The sequence below is a fragment of the Anomaloglossus baeobatrachus genome, chromosome 9 (assembly GCF_048569485.1).
Source record: "Anomaloglossus baeobatrachus isolate aAnoBae1 chromosome 9, aAnoBae1.hap1, whole genome shotgun sequence".
Classification (NCBI taxonomy): Eukaryota; Metazoa; Chordata; class Amphibia; order Anura; family Aromobatidae; genus Anomaloglossus; species Anomaloglossus baeobatrachus.
In genome coordinates, this window is record NC_134361.1 from 12,870,043 (window position 1) to 12,887,596 (window position 17,554).

Here is a 17,554-nt window from a genome sequence, read left to right on the forward strand (position 1 = left end):
TGGGTCACGTGGGGTTCTCCCCTCTTCCTTCACTTACCCATTCCGGTTTTTCATGATTGTTGTTCTGTATATTTTGTAATACCCTGTGCGCTATTAAATAAAATGTTTTATACATTTGCATTACGGTGTCTATGGGGTATTTCTATATCTTGGTGAATCTAAAGACTCTTGTGCTCTGTGTTTAAATGCATCATTTTCGAGTTGTTGCCTATAATTTCTGGATCCTTATGTTATATAATTAAATAACAATGGTATACCGCATTTTATATGCAAGTAAACAAATTAAAATTCTTCCCTTTATGGGAGGCACTATTAATCAACAGTTTCAAACATTCAAACAGTTACCGATTATCAGTATCATCAATGCAATGAAACATCAACATTTGCATATGAAAACAGTTATTCTTGCTTGGCTGCTGGTGGTGCCAGAGGGCTGGTCTCATCCCCCTGGCTCTAGGCACTCAAGGGACATCTGCAAGCAAAGTGTCCAACCTTGTCACAGCGCGGCAGATTGGCTGCCCCTTTGCATCTTCCCGGCTCACTCAGAGTGCAGTGTGGGTATGTCCATTCACTCAGAGTGCATTGTGGGTATGTCCATTCACTCAGAGTGCATTGTGGGTGTGTTTGCTCACTCAGAGTGCATTGTGGGTGTGGCTGCTCACTCAGAGTGCATTGTGGGTGTGGCTGCTCACTCAGAGTGCATTGTGGGCATGTCCACTCACTCAGAATTCATTGTGGGCGTGTCTTCTCACTCAGAGTGCATTGTAGGCATGTCCACTCACTCAGAGGGCATTGTGGGCGTGTCTGCTCACTCAGAGTGCATTGACACACATTCATGCCATAACTCCCACCAGAAACTTAAGTAATGGTGTCCGCCTTCCTCTGGAGAGTGGGACTTCTAGTTTTCTATGAATCCACACAATGCTGAGAATCCCTTCTATAAACGAGTCCTCGCTGTCGCACCGTGATAGGTTAATTAAGTGTTTTAGGTGAAGCAATTCTTTAATCCTCCAGACTTCCTCTAATTACAGTCATTAGGAGCGTTTACCTGGAGCTTCTCTGACCTGTTTTTGTATCCGGCACTTTTTTGAGTGTTTTTTGCCTTCACCTGTCGACACCGTTCCTGGAAGCGTTATCTACCAGAGAAACCTTCCTCCCAGATCAAAGCCAACATCTCCCATTAAATCTGCGGCGCAGAAATCCTCTACACAGCGGCTTCATTTAATAACTTTCCTCTTCTTTTATCCATCTGCCTGAAGGAACGGCGCGGTGTCATCTCTCCGAAAAGTTGACATCTGCGATATCCTAAATCTAATTATGACAAACTATTTCCACAAAGAGAGCAGCGATATTGAGTTTAGTTAATTTCTATTTTCTTCACCAGTTAAGACGAAAAGATCTGCAGCAGCGTCAAAGCAAACAACGGAGGGAGAAATTACAGAAGCAGGAATAAATGCAAAATGATCCATCAGAATATAGTCCGCTCCATACCAGTATATTGCACCCAGTGGTCACTATTGTGTCTGCAAAGTATCAGTCTGGTCCCCAATGTCCAGGACCGTCACGGATATCACAGTCATAATGCGCCACTGTCACCAGCGCAGTAGTGGCCGGTATATGCTCTCATCTCACTTCTGCTTCTCCCCTAAGTATTTAGCCTATTCTTTCTTTCAGTCCCTCACACGGATACAAAGATAGCAAGAATTGTATGTTGTGTTAATATTTATGTTTTGTTTTGTTTGTTTTTTTACCAATGGCTCAAATGTACAAAACACCAAAAACTACAAATATTGAGGATCACTTAATAGAACTAATGGACTCGTGATACCTATATAGAAATACATGGTGCAAAAATGACTACCTCAGTAGTTCTAGTGTTAAAAGAAAACAAAATCAAAATTGACAATATTTCAGCTTGCAGCAGGTTATTTGTAAATATACACTATGTTAAATTTTATAGATATTATAAGTGTGTCATTGACAATGCAAGAAAAGATAACAACATTTACAGCAATGAATATCTACACAATAGAGAAGAATGGCAAAACGGATCTTATTAAAATTGGAAGCAAGCACCAAGACTAAAACGTGCAAATCACTGAACCACCATGCGGACCACTGCCACAAACATATAAAAATATAACTACTATAATACTGCCACCTATGTACAAGAATATAACTACTATAATACTGCTCCCTATGTATAAGAATATAACTACTATAATACTGCCCCTATATACAAGAATATAACTACTATAATACTGCTCCCTATGTACAAGAATATAACTACTATAATACTGCCCCTATATACAAGAATATAACTACTATAATACTGCTCCTATGTACAACAATATAACTACTATAATACTGCCCCATATGTACAAGAATATAACTACTATAATAATGCCCCTATGTACAAGAATATAACTACTATAATACAGTCCCTATGTACAAGAATATAACTACTATAATACAGTCCCTATGTACAAGAATATAACTACTATAATACTGCCCCTATGTACAAGAATACAACTACTATAATACTGCTCCTATGTAGAAGAATATAACTACTATAATACTGCACCATATGTACAAGAATATAACTGCTATAATACTGCCCCCTATGTACAAGAATATAACTACTATAATACTGCTCCGTATGTACAAGAATATAACTACTATAATACTGCTCCCTATGTACAAGAATACAACTACTATAATACTGTCCCAATGTTCAAGAATATGACTGCTATAATACTGTCCCTATGTACAAGAATATAACTACTATAATACTGCCCCCTATGTACAAGAATACAACTACTATAATACTGTCCCAATGTTCAAGAATATAACTACTATAATACTGCTCCTATGTACAACAATATAACTACTATAATACTGCCCCATATGTACAAGAATATAACTACTATAATAATGCCCCTATGTACAAGAATATAACTACTATAATACAGTCCCTATGTACAAGAATATAACTACTATAATACAGTCCCTATGTACAAGAATATAACTACTATAATACTGCCCCTATGTACAAGAATACAACTACTATAATACTGCTCCTATGTAGAAGAATATAACTACTATAATACTGCACCATATGTACAAGAATATAACTGCTATAATACTGCCCCCTATGTACAAGAATATAACTACTATAATACTGCTCCGTATGTACAAGAATATAACTACTATAATACTGCTCCTATGTACAAGAATATAACTACTATAATACTGCCCCTATATACAAGAATATAACTATTATAATACTGCTCCTATGTACAAGAATATACCTACTATAATACTGCTCCTATGTACAAGAATATAACTACTATAATATTGCTCTATATCTTCAGTAATTTAGCTACATTGGACCCTTCCTTGTTGTAATATTTGGACCACCCAACCATCATGTGCCCCTCTAGTGTCTTTTGGTGCAGAGTGGACAGAAATAAATCTGCAGTTTTGCTATATAGAAGGTTGCACATTTCCTATCTCAGGTCGTTTTATCGTTCTCCTTTATTCTCTCGTAAGATTAAATACTGATCCTCGATAAGAGAAAACTCCGATTCACCAAGTTGCAAATTAGGAAAACGATAAAAGGCTGAGTTGGATGTTTTTTGTCCTGAGCCGCCTCCATCTGCACGTGTGGTGTTATGTATCACATGCGACATTTGATCCCCAGGTGTCAGTAATGAATCAGGAATGGGCCGTTATTGCGTATGTATGTGTCCCCCTCTGGTTATTAGACAATAACTGTCATGTGTGTGATTTCCAAGGTGCATTTACCATTTGTAACCCGCTCGTTCCATGACCCTATTATCCCATTATGGAACATAAGCGCATAGTACGGGCTGCGGTCACAGTGTTATTATGTTCCCATCACCCCCGGCTATAGCCGAGGTGATAGAAGAATCCCTCCCCTGTGCCTTTATTATTTATTAATATTTGCAGCGTGCCCCTCGCCTGCTCATTACCTGCGCTTTCATGCCATAAGCGTTTGGGACATTATATAGGAGCAGGATCAAAGTATCAATCAATCGCTTTACACTGCAGGAAAATGGCTGTGAATTACTGGGTAAAAACCCAGGACAAGTGGAGGGTTTGGCGTCATTAAAAATCTTTTCATCTTTCTTTTTTTTCTTTCATTTTATTTAGGATTAAGATGAGTTGAATGAGTCTCCGGAATGATTCATATCCTGTGGATGCTTCACATTAGGGGTAAGAATTAGATAGAAAGACGGAGCATATAAATAATTCCCGTCCTTCACCAGCAAGAAAGAGAAATAATTATCTTCAAAATTTCATTATTAATAGCGCCTCGTCAGAAACGGCAGAAAGGAGACCGCGATCATACGAAGGCATCCGGCAGGGTTTGGTAAAATGTTTGTATTCTGACAGGTGAAATACCCTGCAATGAAATGATATCAACAGTCAAGAAATTCCAAAGTGGGACAAAAAATGGCAAAAAAAAGATTAAAGCATTGTAAAAAATAGATATGAGATAGATAGATAAATAGTTAGTTTAGGGTCGTTGTCCTGCTGGAAGTTCAACTTACACCCCGGTTTAACGTCTTCAGCAGCCTCTATCAGGTTTTCCTCCAAGATCGTCCTGTATTTAGCCCCATCCATCACCTTTGACCAGCTCCCCTGCCCCTGCTGAAGAAAAGCCTCCCCACAGCAGGATGTGGCCTCCACCATGTGTAATGGTAGGGATGGTGTTTTCAGAGTGATGAGCAGTGTTAGTTTTCACCCACACAGATAGATAGATGGATAGATAGATAGATAGATGAAAGATATAGATAGCTAGATAATAGACAGATAGATGATAGACAGATACAATTAATCAATAGAATAGATAAGATTGATAGTTTAGAGTTGTTGTCCTCCTGGAAGTTGAACCTACACCCAGTCTAACGTTTTCTGCAGCTTCTAACAGGTTTTCTTCCAGGATTCTCCTGTATTTAGCTCCATCCATCACCTCTGACCAGCTTCCCTGACCCTGCTGAAGAAAAGCCTCCCCACAGCAGGATGCGACCTCCACCATGTGTGACGGTAGGGATGGTGTTTTCAGAGTGATGAGCAGTGTTAGTTTTCCGCCACACAGATAGATAGAAAGATAGAGAGATAATAGATATAGATAGATAATAGACAGATAGATAGATAGATAGATAAAATTGATAGAATAGATAAGATAGATAGATAGTTTAGAATTGTTGTCCTCCTGGAAGTTGAACCTACGCCCAGTCTAACGTATTCTGCAGCTTCTAACAGCTTTTCCTCCAGGATCGTCCTATATTTAGCTCCATCCATCACCTTTCACCAGCTCCCCTGCCCCTGCTGAAGAAAAGCCTCTCCACAGCAGGATGCGGCCTCCATCATGTGTAACGGTAGGGATGGTGTTTTCAGAGTGATGAGCAGTGTTAGTTTTCTGCCACACAGATAGATAGATAGATAGATAGATAGATAGATAGATAGATAGATAAAAGATATAGATAGCTAGATAATAGACAGATAGATATTAGATAGATAGATAGATAGATAGATAGATACAATTAATTAATAGAATAGATGAGATTGATAGATAGTTTAGAGTTGTTGTCCTCCTGGAAGTTGAACCTACACCCAGTCTAACGTCTTCTGCAGCTTATAACAAGTTTTCCTCCAGGATTGTCCTGTATATAGCTCCATCCATCACCTCTGACCAGCTTCTCTGCCCCTGCTGAAGAAAAGCCTCCCTACAGCAGGACGCTGCCTCCTGCCTCCACCTTATGTGATGGTGGGGATGGGATTGTAGAATGATGAGAAGTGTTAGTTTTCCACCTCACAGATAGATAGATATAAAGAGAGATAGATATACAGATAGACAGATAGATAGATAGATAGATAGATAGATGAATAGATAGATCAATAGGAGATAGATAGTGAAGAGTCATTGTCCTGCTGGAAATTGAACCTACACCCCGGTGTCAGGTCTTCTTCAGCCTCTATCAGGTTTTCCTCCAGGTTTGTCCTGTATTTAGCTCCATCCATTTTCCATCACCTCTGACCTGGTTCCCTGCTAGTGCTGAAGAAAAGCCTCCCCACAGTAGGATGCAGCCTCCACCATGTGTGATGATGGGGATGGGATTGCAGAATGATGAGCAGTGTTAGTTTTCGGCCTGATTTTTACATTTATATCAAAAAGTTCTACTTTGTTCTCATCAAATCAAAATAAAAAATATGTACTGATAGGTGGCTGCATCAATATATGTATTTAGATTTATAGACAGTGTATCACAAGTGAGTACACCCCTCACATTTGTATAAATACTTTATTATATCTTTTCACAGGACTGCACAGCAGATCTGACACTTTGATACAATGTAAGTGTCAGTGTGCAGCTTGTATAGGGTTGTAAAAAAGTTAGTACACCCCTAACTGAAATTGGCCAAATTGTGCCAGTTAGTGATTTTTCCTCCCAAGGGTCATGTGAATAAGGGACAGATCTTGTCTTTCTTTCTCTATTTATCTCTTTCAGGTTTCCATATGTGGACTATGTTGGTTTCAGTGAACTACTTTGGAGCTGCATGGCTTTTTTTTTTTAATAAACTGTTGAACCAGGGCAAGTCAGAGTGTATTTTTTTTTTTTTTAAATTTTGTGTTTTTTTTCTTTTAACTTACTGGGTTAGTAATGAAGGTATGTTATAGATGCTTCTCCATTGCTAACCCCTGGGCTTGATGCTGGCTGTCAATTTACAGCAGACATCAACCTCCTACACTATTACTCCAATTGCCACAGCACCAATTGCCCGGCAATTGGGAAAAGACGAGCAAAATGCCAGAATTGGAGCATCTTATGGATGTGCCACTTCTAGATTGGCTGTGGGCTGCTATTTTTAGCCTGGGAAGGGCCCAATAAACATGGATCTTTCCAGCCTGGTAATATCCGCCCCCAGCTGTCTGCTTTACCTTGGCTGGTTGTCAAAAATAGAGCTGACCCCGCGCCATTTTTTTAAATTATTTATTTATTAGGTTAAACCAGGCTAATCATCATTTAGTGCCACATGAAAGACACTAAGGGGTGCAAGTGTATAATATGTAGGTGGGTGGGACATTACTTTGCTTTCGTCAACTTCTAATTTTAGCTGTCCCTCTTAGATCAACTCTCCCTGTACTGCTTTCAGAGGACAGTGTGCCGAGCATCGCGCCCCCGGGTCTCATATAAGACCCAATGACATGAGGCAGCCAGCCAATCAGAGTAATGCCAGTAGCCATCATGGCTGCGGTATTACCATGTATTTCAGGCAATCACCACATGGTGATGAGCTGTCTAACAGCCGTAAAACATGCGGAACAGGGACTTGAGCATGGCGCTCGACACCAGGGATACTGGATCGAGCATTGAGTAGTGGCACGCACGCTCGGATCATCACTATTTGTTACCTATATGAATTAAGACATGACCTTCCTGTAACTGTTTCTTCTCTATCCCTTTATTCATTCCTACATTTTCTAGATATATTTTTGCATTTGGCTTAGATATGGGCGGATGATGAAAAATTTGTGTGGATTTTCTTGAGAAACTTGACTGGTTTAAAAATTATTTTCGAGACATGTAATGTGATGTCCCTTATCATAATCTTGGCTCTCACCAAACCCCAAAGCATAACGCTTACACAAATCCCACTGCTCACCTCTCCGGCCCCTCCGCTACTTTACAGTCCTCATAGCATCTTTTCATTGCCACCTCTCACAATGAAATCCCCAGGCCTCTCACGTTGGGCCACAACTTGCAGGTTTCAGGGGGTCCGGTAGGGTTCCGTGCATGAGAGGCCTGGGAGAGTTCTGTGCATGAGTGGCCCAAGAGGATTCTGTGGATGGAAGGCTCGGGAGGGTTCTGTGCATGGAAGGATCGGGAGAGTTCTGTGCATGGAAGGACTGGGAGGGTTCTGTGCATGGAAGGCCTGGGAGGGTTTTGTGCATGGAAGGACCTGGAGGGTTCTGTGCATGGGAGCCCCGGGAGGGTTCCATGCATGGGAGGCCTGGAAGGGGTCTGTGCATGAGTGGCCCGGGAGGATTCTGTGGATGGGAGGCTCGGGAGGGTTCTGTACATGGGAGGCCTGGGAGGGTTCTGTGCATGGAAGGAACGGGAGAGTTCTGTGCTTGGAAGGACCTGGAGGGTTCTGTGCATGGAAGGCCTGGGAGGGTTCTGTGCATGGGAGGCACGGGAGGGTTCTGTGCATGGGAAGCCTGGGAGGGTTCTGTGCATGGGAGGCACAGGAGGGTTCTGTGCATGGGAAGCCTGGGAGGGTTCTGTGCATGGGAAGCCTGGGAGGGTTCTGTGCATGGGAGGCACAGGAGGGTTCTGTGCATGGGAAGCCTGGGAGGGTTCTGTGCATGGGAAGCCTGGGAGGGTTCTGTGCATGGGAAGCCTGGGAGGGTTCTGTGCATGGGAGGCACTGGAGGGTTCTGTGCATGGGAAGTCTGGGAGGGTTCTGTGTATGGGAGGGCCGGGAGGGTTCTGTGCATGGAAGGCCTGGGAGGGTTCTGTGTATGGGAGGGCCGGGAGGGTTCTGTGCATGGGAAGTCTGGGAGGGTTCTGTGCATGGGAAGCCTGGGAGGGTTTTGTGCATGGAAGGACCGGGAGGGTTCTGTGCATGGGAGGCACGAGAGGGTTCTGTGCATGGGAAGCCTGGGAGGGTTCTGTGTATAGAAGGGCTGGGAGGGTTCTGTACATACACAAACAAGGTCACAGCACATGCCGTAACGTTATGAAGTGGTCATGATTAAGGGCCAAGTTTTTCAGGCCTGAAACGCGTAGACGTGGTCTACTTTTAATATTGCACTATGTCTTTATATGCATGTTTTTTGCAATGAAGAAGGTTTTTTTGGATCTCCTGAGTAGGTGCTGCTTTTTTCCTCTACTCCTTGGGCATGCTTTTCGGCAGGATCCGGCCTGTCTTGAAACCGGGCATCTAATCTTTTCACCACATGAATTGCAAGGTCTAGGTGAGCTGTTGGATTTTTTTTTTTTCTCTATGTTCATTATGAAGTTGTCACCTTTATTGTGCTTGCACAGAATCCAACTGGGCCAACGTGAGAGGCACGAGCAGCGGTGATCTGAAGATGTAATGAAGACCGGACAGATGAGTGGCCGAAGAGGTGAGTATACGGATTGTTTTAATTTTTTAACATTTCACTGTTTACAAAAATAAGACTCTTGACCTTAAGTAGTCTTCAAAGGTCATCTCTAAACAGAACATCTACATGACTTTACCCCATGAGAACTTCAGGATTGACCCATTGGTGAAACACTGACAAAACCTACATTTTCAACATCTTTCATCATCTCTACTCAAAATATCTAGTAATGGTCACGTTAATCGGATTTCTTATGAGGCCTTTAAGATGTTTTATCATTGAGCCAAGTCCAGTCTCCACCTTCCTCCGGAAAGTATTATAGCGGTAAATCTGTGCAGATCAATAGTCGATGTTCTGGAGAAGTAAAACCCCGGTCTTGTAGAGCGTTGAAGGATCGTTCTTTCTTTCCAGGATACGCGTCTTTGTGTTATTAATGATGTATTATAATTAGCACTTCGGCTTTTTGATGCACGATGGATTGACAGTCTTTAGAAGAAGTCAAGACCTAGTGGGCTCCACAGGCAATAAAACTCACACTCCAACATTTAATAATTAATTCATAAAGTGAAAAGAAAGACGTCAATATTAAACGAGCTCCGAACACCTCGGTCTTCACACTTTGTCTTGTTCTTGATTGATGATAATTGGATTCATGGGTTCATTTTTCTGGGTTTACTAATTTAATGAGCATAATGCAATCTACGCAACACAAGCACACGTACCGGGCGTGTAACAAGTTACGGGTTGTGAAGAACCATTTCTCAAAAACTAGTTCCCTCGACAAGAAAGCTGAGGTAATGTGGGTCCTGCTGCTGAGATCACCGCTGTCCGGTGATGCAGCACAGTCATCCATCAACGTCATCCATTGACTATGTCCTGAGGAAGAGCCTCTATCCAGATATAAGTATCTTTTAAAAAGTGTGAGCAAGTATAGTTGTGTCTTTAATGACCCCTCAGTTTGGTTTCTCAAGCTATAAAGTGTCTGACCACTCCACTCCTCCATCGTTCTTCATTATAATGCAAAAGTCAATGGATTCTGATATTTTCAATGGGTGACCTGATTTGAGGTGGTACCAGTGTCTTCCATTTAGTGGTCGAGTCGACGGTAGATGATAGATAAGATAGGGTTAGGATAGAGGAAGGTAGGTGTGACAGATGGCGGGAAAGGGAACAAAGGACAAGGCTCAAGAGGGGACCAGAGAAGAATAGGGCTCAAGTGGGACAAGACATAGTTTCGGTGCTAGGGATAGTCAGGGAATGCTTAGGTAACCTCGAGAGGTTCGGAGCCTACAGCTCACCCCGATGGGCTTAGAGAGTGATCTGGATAGAGAGCTGCCAGGGCCGAAAAATTGGACAAGAGTAAATGGAGAAAGGAGAAGGAAACACAGACCATGTAGCTTGAGCATGAGATGCAAGATAGCGGAAGGCGACAGGTCAAGAAGCAATACCCCACACTGAGAGAAAGAAAGGAGAGGAAGGCCATGTCTGTCATAACTCTTATGAATGGTGCTGCTGTTGGTTTGGCTGTTGCTGGTTGTGAAGGGCTTAAGATTCTTCCTAAGGATGTTTTTGGGCTTCCTCTAGTGGTCAGTGCTGGAAGTGAGTCAGATTCTGTGCTTGTCAGTGAGACAGGTGCAGGGCTTCGCTCTAATCCCAGTGGGCCAATCGTGTCCAGCCCTAGGTGTATAAAGGAAGGGATTCTGCCTCACACTGATGCCGGTGATATTGTTTCCTGTGTCAGTCTAGCTCCAGTGAACATGTCTTGAACACCAGGTCCTCCTGTCATGTCGGCCGTGTGACTGTGACCCACCGGACACTTCTCCAGTGCGCTCCAGCTTATCTTTTTCTCTTGGAGATCTCCGGTGTGTCTGCTACAGTTCGTCTGCTTCTGTGGATGCAATTTATGCCTTTTTTTCCCCTAGTCATCCTGATCTCTCTTGCCTTTGGAGTCTGGGATAACTACTTTGTCTTCTTTCCTGTGACTAAATGGTTTTCATGCATTTTTCTCTTATGTGCAATGCTTATTTGATTCTGTTTCAATTTGTTTTGAAATGCTATAAGAGCTGTTCATTCTCAGTGAAAAAAACGCATAGTGGAGTTTTTTCTCTATGTCTAAACCTGGTCCTGCGTTTTTTGGTCATTTATGCATTTTGTGCTCCATTGTGTTCCCCCGATGAACTTTAACAAAGGGACATTGCTGAGAATCCAGTGAATACTTTTCTCCATTATTTTTGCATATTTGTTTTTGCTGTAGAATCATAGAATGGTAGAGTTGGAATGGACCTCCTGGGTCATCTAGTCCAACTCCCTGCTCAAAGCAGGATTCACTAAATCATCACAGACAGATGTCCATCCAACCTCTTTTTAAAGACTTCCATTGAAGGAGAACTCACCACCTCTTGTGGCTGCCTGTACTTAGCAATAATTTAATACACCACATCAATGGACTGCTCACTATTAGTCCTGGTGGACAGTGAATATTTTTCTGCCTATGGCAGTTGCTACTTAGCCTAGTTTTTAGATAATCTCGCTTGTATATTATCCTACCTGGTATCTTACACAAGAGTTCCCTGATGTAGTGGTTGGAGGATCGTGTGGTCCTGAGGGAATTTTGATCATCAGGAGTTGGCATATATTAGGGTTTTGCTGGCTGCACCCAGTGATCTATTCTATTCTTTTGTGTCTTAGTTAGCAGGGCCCCTCTTCGCTCAAGTCTATCCCTAACCAACTGTGCATTGTTTACTTCTTATATTATTGTCAATATATGTTGGGGGCTTTCACAATCTCTTTGGGGCTGCTCCGAGGCAAGTTAGTATTTCTTTCTTCTTCTTTGAGTCAAGCTAGTTTCTTTTAGTCTAGCTAGTTTCTTCTTCTTTGAGTCTAGCTAGTTTCTTCTTCTTTGAGTCTAGCTAGTTGTGAGTCTAGCTAGCTAGGCGGTGGCAAGGTGTCTAGGTAGAGTAGGCACGCTCCACCGCTATTTCTTGTTGTGTATATATTGTCAGGGGGGTGCTGCCTGTTAGTTACCAACCACTCTTGTGCTCTTTTTTTCCGATTTTCCAGGTTTTTTCTCCTGGACGTTTTGGGTAGTGGATCTTAGTTCTTGGGTTGTCGCTATCTCTGGATAAGGGATAGTGTTTTCCCTTTAATGGGATATCTATGGGAATGTCAGCAGTCTCCTGACCATAACACATGGTGTGAAGAATAAAAATGAACATTTCTGATTGGCTACGGGAACTCCAGTGTAGCGTGTGTTACTGACCGCCCACAATGGTGTTACCGGCCTGAAGATGCCAGCAAGTGTCATGCACTTCACCCAAAGTCACATCTGCACACAGAATCTCCTGGCCGGAGGAGTGTGGTGGCCCTGGGCCAGCACCTTCCTTCACATGCATTTAGAGGAAAGTCAGGTCCTTTAAAATCAAAACTTTGAGATCTCTACGTCTTACCATCCGGCTTCTTTGAATTGACTGAAGTTTAGAAAGCTTCTTCCTATCAGAGACGACCCCTTTATAAACTCAGGTATCTTCTGCAAACACTTGATCTTGCAGAGTAAAACCATGTTTTTAGAGGCTGAAGTATTACAAAAGCAACTTTACATGGCGGCTACTTAGATGATTGACCCTTCATATATACCAGAATGGTGCAATTCTGCATTAATGGGACTTGCTCTCCTACATTAGCTCGCCAGCCTCCTTCAGAGGTGGGGGGATTTCTGGTGGTCTCCTTTCCATGAGTCTCCTCCTTAGTAATGATCAATGACAGAGGTTATTGGGACAAAAAGACTGATGGCACTCCCAAACTACAGTCTTAAAGGGTGCAAAACTGAACATGCCATATAATAACAAAATAGACAGTTGCACTGTGAAATGCTAAAGCATGCAAACTATGAATGCAATAATATAGATATGCATTACCTGCTTAAGGAAATCTAGAAAAAAATGAGATATTTAATATACAAAAATGGCCATTTCAATATCTGCCTAGTAGCCATGTCAAGGCATATCTCGTTACTAGGAACCTACACTCTCTCTGGGGTACAAACCTACAAGTGTATGGGAGAGTAGGAGCCTGCTACTGAAGAATGAAATCACCTGTGGCTAATGGGGGAGGGGTGCACAGTCAGAGGGCATGACTCCATAATCTAGACAATAAAACTGATGACACCTGTGCAGACTGCATTTTATGAGTGCCATCAGTTTTATTGTCTAGATTATGGAGTCATGCCCTCTGACTGTGCACCCCTCCCCCATTAGCCAGAAGAAGTTTAATGAAATTTTACCTTAATGTTACGCTAATTTTATAAGTAAAAAAAAAATAATTCTGCATATAATAAAGATAAGAATGTCGGAAAAAACTGTGGAAAGAGAGCGCAATAGGGTCTTACCCCAAAAACAAATAGGGTGAAAATCACATAGGTTACTCACCAAGTAAAGTTGTGACAGTCACAACCACTATAAAGGCATAGACAATGGGTCAGCGGCAGCAGTTACCCCTCGGATGAAGTGAAAAATATTTAAGAAAAAGGGTAATTTTAGTACCGCGCCAACGACCACTCATGCAGGAGATGAATTTAACGTGACTTTATTCCATGCTCAGGTCTACGCGTTTCAGGAGGCTCTGCTCCCTTCCTCAGGACAATACAAGCACAAGAAACATCAAAATCCAAATCCAGTTTTGATGTTTCTTGTGCTTGTATTGTCCTGATGAAGGGAGCAGAGCCTCCTGAAACGCGTAGACCTGAGCATGGAATAAAGTCACGTTAAATTCATCTCCTGCATGAGTGGTCGTTGGCGCGGTACTAAAATTACCCTTTTTCTTAAAGATAAGAATGTAACAGACTTGTGCCCTTTTACCACATCCGTGGTTACAGACCAAAAAGAATCTCTGCAGTCAGTCGTGTGATATTTTATTCTGTCGGAAGTGGAGAAACACGATGGCAGGATTTCTTTTCCTTTTTTTCTGATATCTCAGACACATAGCTCTGCATAGGGGCTGTATACAGAAATGTGAGGGTTGCTTTTTTTTCTGGGTTGAGTTTACTGAACACACAGTGTCCTATACAGTGTATCCAGCCATATCCTGTATACACCGCACCTATATACAGTGTGTCCACCCATATCCTGTATACACCGCACCTATATACAGTGTGTCCACCCATATCCTGTATACACCGCACCTATATACAGTGTGTCCACCCATATCCTGTATACACCGCACCTATATACAGTGTGTCAACCCATATCCTGTATACACCGCACCTATATACAGTGTGTCCACCCATATCCTGTATACACCGCACTTATATACAGTGTGTCAACCCATATCCTGTATACACCGCACCTATATACAGTGTGTCCACCCATATCCTGTATACACCGCACTTATATACAGTGTGTCAACCCATATCCTGTATACACCGCACCTATATACAGTGTGTCCACCCATATCCTGTATACACCGCACCTATATACAGTGTGTCCACCCATATCCTGTATACACCGCACCTATATACAGTGTGTCCACCCATATCCTGTATACACCGCACCTATATACAGTGTGTCCACCCATATCCTGTATACACCACACCTCTATACAGTGTGTCCATCCATATCCTGTATACACCGCACCTATATACAGTGTGTCCACCCATATCCTGTATACACCACACCTATATACAGTGTGTCCACCCATATCCTGTATACACCGCACCTATATACAGCGTGTCCACCCATATCCTGTATACACCGCACCTATATACAGTGCGTCCACCCATATCCTGTATACACCGCATCTATATACAGTGTGTCTACCCATATCCTGTATACACCGCACCTATATACAGTGTGTCCACCCATATCCTGTATACACCGCACCTATATACAGTGTGTCCACCCATATCCTGTATACACCGCACCTCTATACAGTGTGTCCACCCATATCCTGTATACACCACACCTATATACAGTGTGTCCACCCATATCCTGTATACACCGCACCTCTATACAGTGTGTCCACCCATATCCTGTATACACCGCACCTCTATACAGTGTGTCCACCCATATCCTGTATACACCGCACCTATATACAGTGTATCCACCCATATCCTGTATACACCGCACCTATATACAGTGTGTCCACCCATATCCTGTATACACCGCACCTATATACAGTGTGTCCACCCATATCCTGTCCACCGCCATTAACTTGAGAATGGCGGCAGTTATAGGCATAGAAGTGGTGTCTAGGTATAGTAATGTAGGCATGCACTACGCAATGAAACCACCTATAGCGCCACCTGGTGGAAAACAACGGAGTTAGCATTTTTATCTCGAAAACGGAACGAGAGAAAAAAAGTGAAGTTAAAAATTGTAGGGCATCATCAATTCAATACGAATCGGCACCTTGCATACAGAAATGCTGTGATATTAAACCCATAACCCCCCCCCCCCCAAAACATTGAATGCTGGTCACGCATATGGCGCTCATTAATGGCCCCCGTCAGCTGCAATGCACATCTGGCCTCTGCACAGCATACTGTATATGGCTGCAATGCATATCTGGCCTCTGCACAGCATACTGTATCTTGCTGCAATGCACATCTGGCCTCTGCACAGCATACTGTATCTTGCTGCAATGCACATCTGGCCTCTGCACAGCATACTGTATCTTTCTGCAATGCACATCTGGGCTCTGCACAGCATACTGTATCTTGCTGCAATGCACATCTGGCCTCTGCACAGCATACTGTATCTTGCTGCAATGCACATCTGGGCTCTGCACAGCATACTGTATCTTGCTGCAATGCACATCTGGCCTCTGCACAGCATACTGTATCCTGCTGCAATGCACATCTGGCCTCTGCACAGCATACTGTATCTTGCTGCAATGCACATCTGGGCTCTGCACAGCATACTGTATCTTGCTGCAATGCACATCTGGCCTCTGCACAGCATACTGTATCTTGCTGCAATGCACATCTGGCCTCTGCACAGCATACTGTATCTTGCTGCAATGCACATCTGGCCTCTGCACAGCATACTGTATCCTGCTGCAATGCACATCTGGACTCTGGACAGCATACTGTATCTTGCTGCAATGCATATCTGGCCTCTGCACAGCATACTGTATCTTGCTGCAATGCACATCTGGCCTCTGCACAGCATACTGTATCTTGCTGCAATGCACATATGGGCTCTGCACAGCATACTGTATCTTGCTGCAATGCACATCTGGACTCTGCACAGCATACTGTATCTTGCTGCAATGCACATCTGGCCTCTGCACAGCATACTGTATCTTGCTGCAATGCACATCTGGCCTCTGCACAGCATACTGTATCTTGCTGCAATGCACATCTGGCCTCTGCACAGCATACTGTATCTGGCTGCAATGCACATCTGGCCTCTGCACAGCATAATGTATCTTGCTGCAATGCACATCTGGCCTCTGCACAGCATACTGTATCTTGCTGCAATGCACATCTGGACTCTGCACAGCATACTGTATCTTGCTGCAATGCACATCTGGCCTCTGCACAGCATACTGTATCTTGCTGCAATGCACATCTGGCCTCTGCACAGCATACTGTATCTTGCTGCAATGCACATATGGGCTCTGCACAGCATACTGTATCTTGCTGCAATGCACATCTGGACTCTGCACAGCATACTGTATCTGGCTGCAATGCACATCTGGCCTCTGCACAGCATACTGTATCTTGCTGCAATGCACATCTGGCCTCTGCACAGCATACTGTATCTTGCTGTAATGCACATCTGGGCTCTGCACAGCATACTGTATATGGCTGCAATGCACATCTGGGCTCTGCACAGCATACTGTATCTGGCTGCAATGCACATCTGGCCTCTGCACAGCATACTGTATATTGCTGCAATGCACATCTGGCCTCTGCACAGCATACTGTATCTTGCTGCAATGCACATCTGGGCTCTGCACAGCATACTGTATCCTGCTGCAATGCACATCTGGCCTCTGCACAGCATACTGTATCTTGCTGCAATGCACATCTGGGCTCTGCACAGCATACTGTATCTTGCTGCAATGCACATCTGGCCTCTGCACAGCATACTGTATCTTGCTGCAATGCACATCTGGCCTCTGCACAGCATACTGTATCTGGCTGCAATGCACATCTGGCCTCTGCACAGCATAATGTATCTTGCTGCAATGCACATCTGGCCTCTGCACAGCATACTGTATCTTGCTGCAATGCACATCTGGACTCTGCACAGCATACTGTATCTTGCTGCAATGCACATCTGGCCTCTGCACAGCATACTGTATCTTGCTGCAATGCACATCTGGCCTCTGCACAGCATACTGTATCTTGCTGCAATGCACATATGGGCTCTGCACAGCATACTGTATCTTGCTGCAATGCACATCTGGACT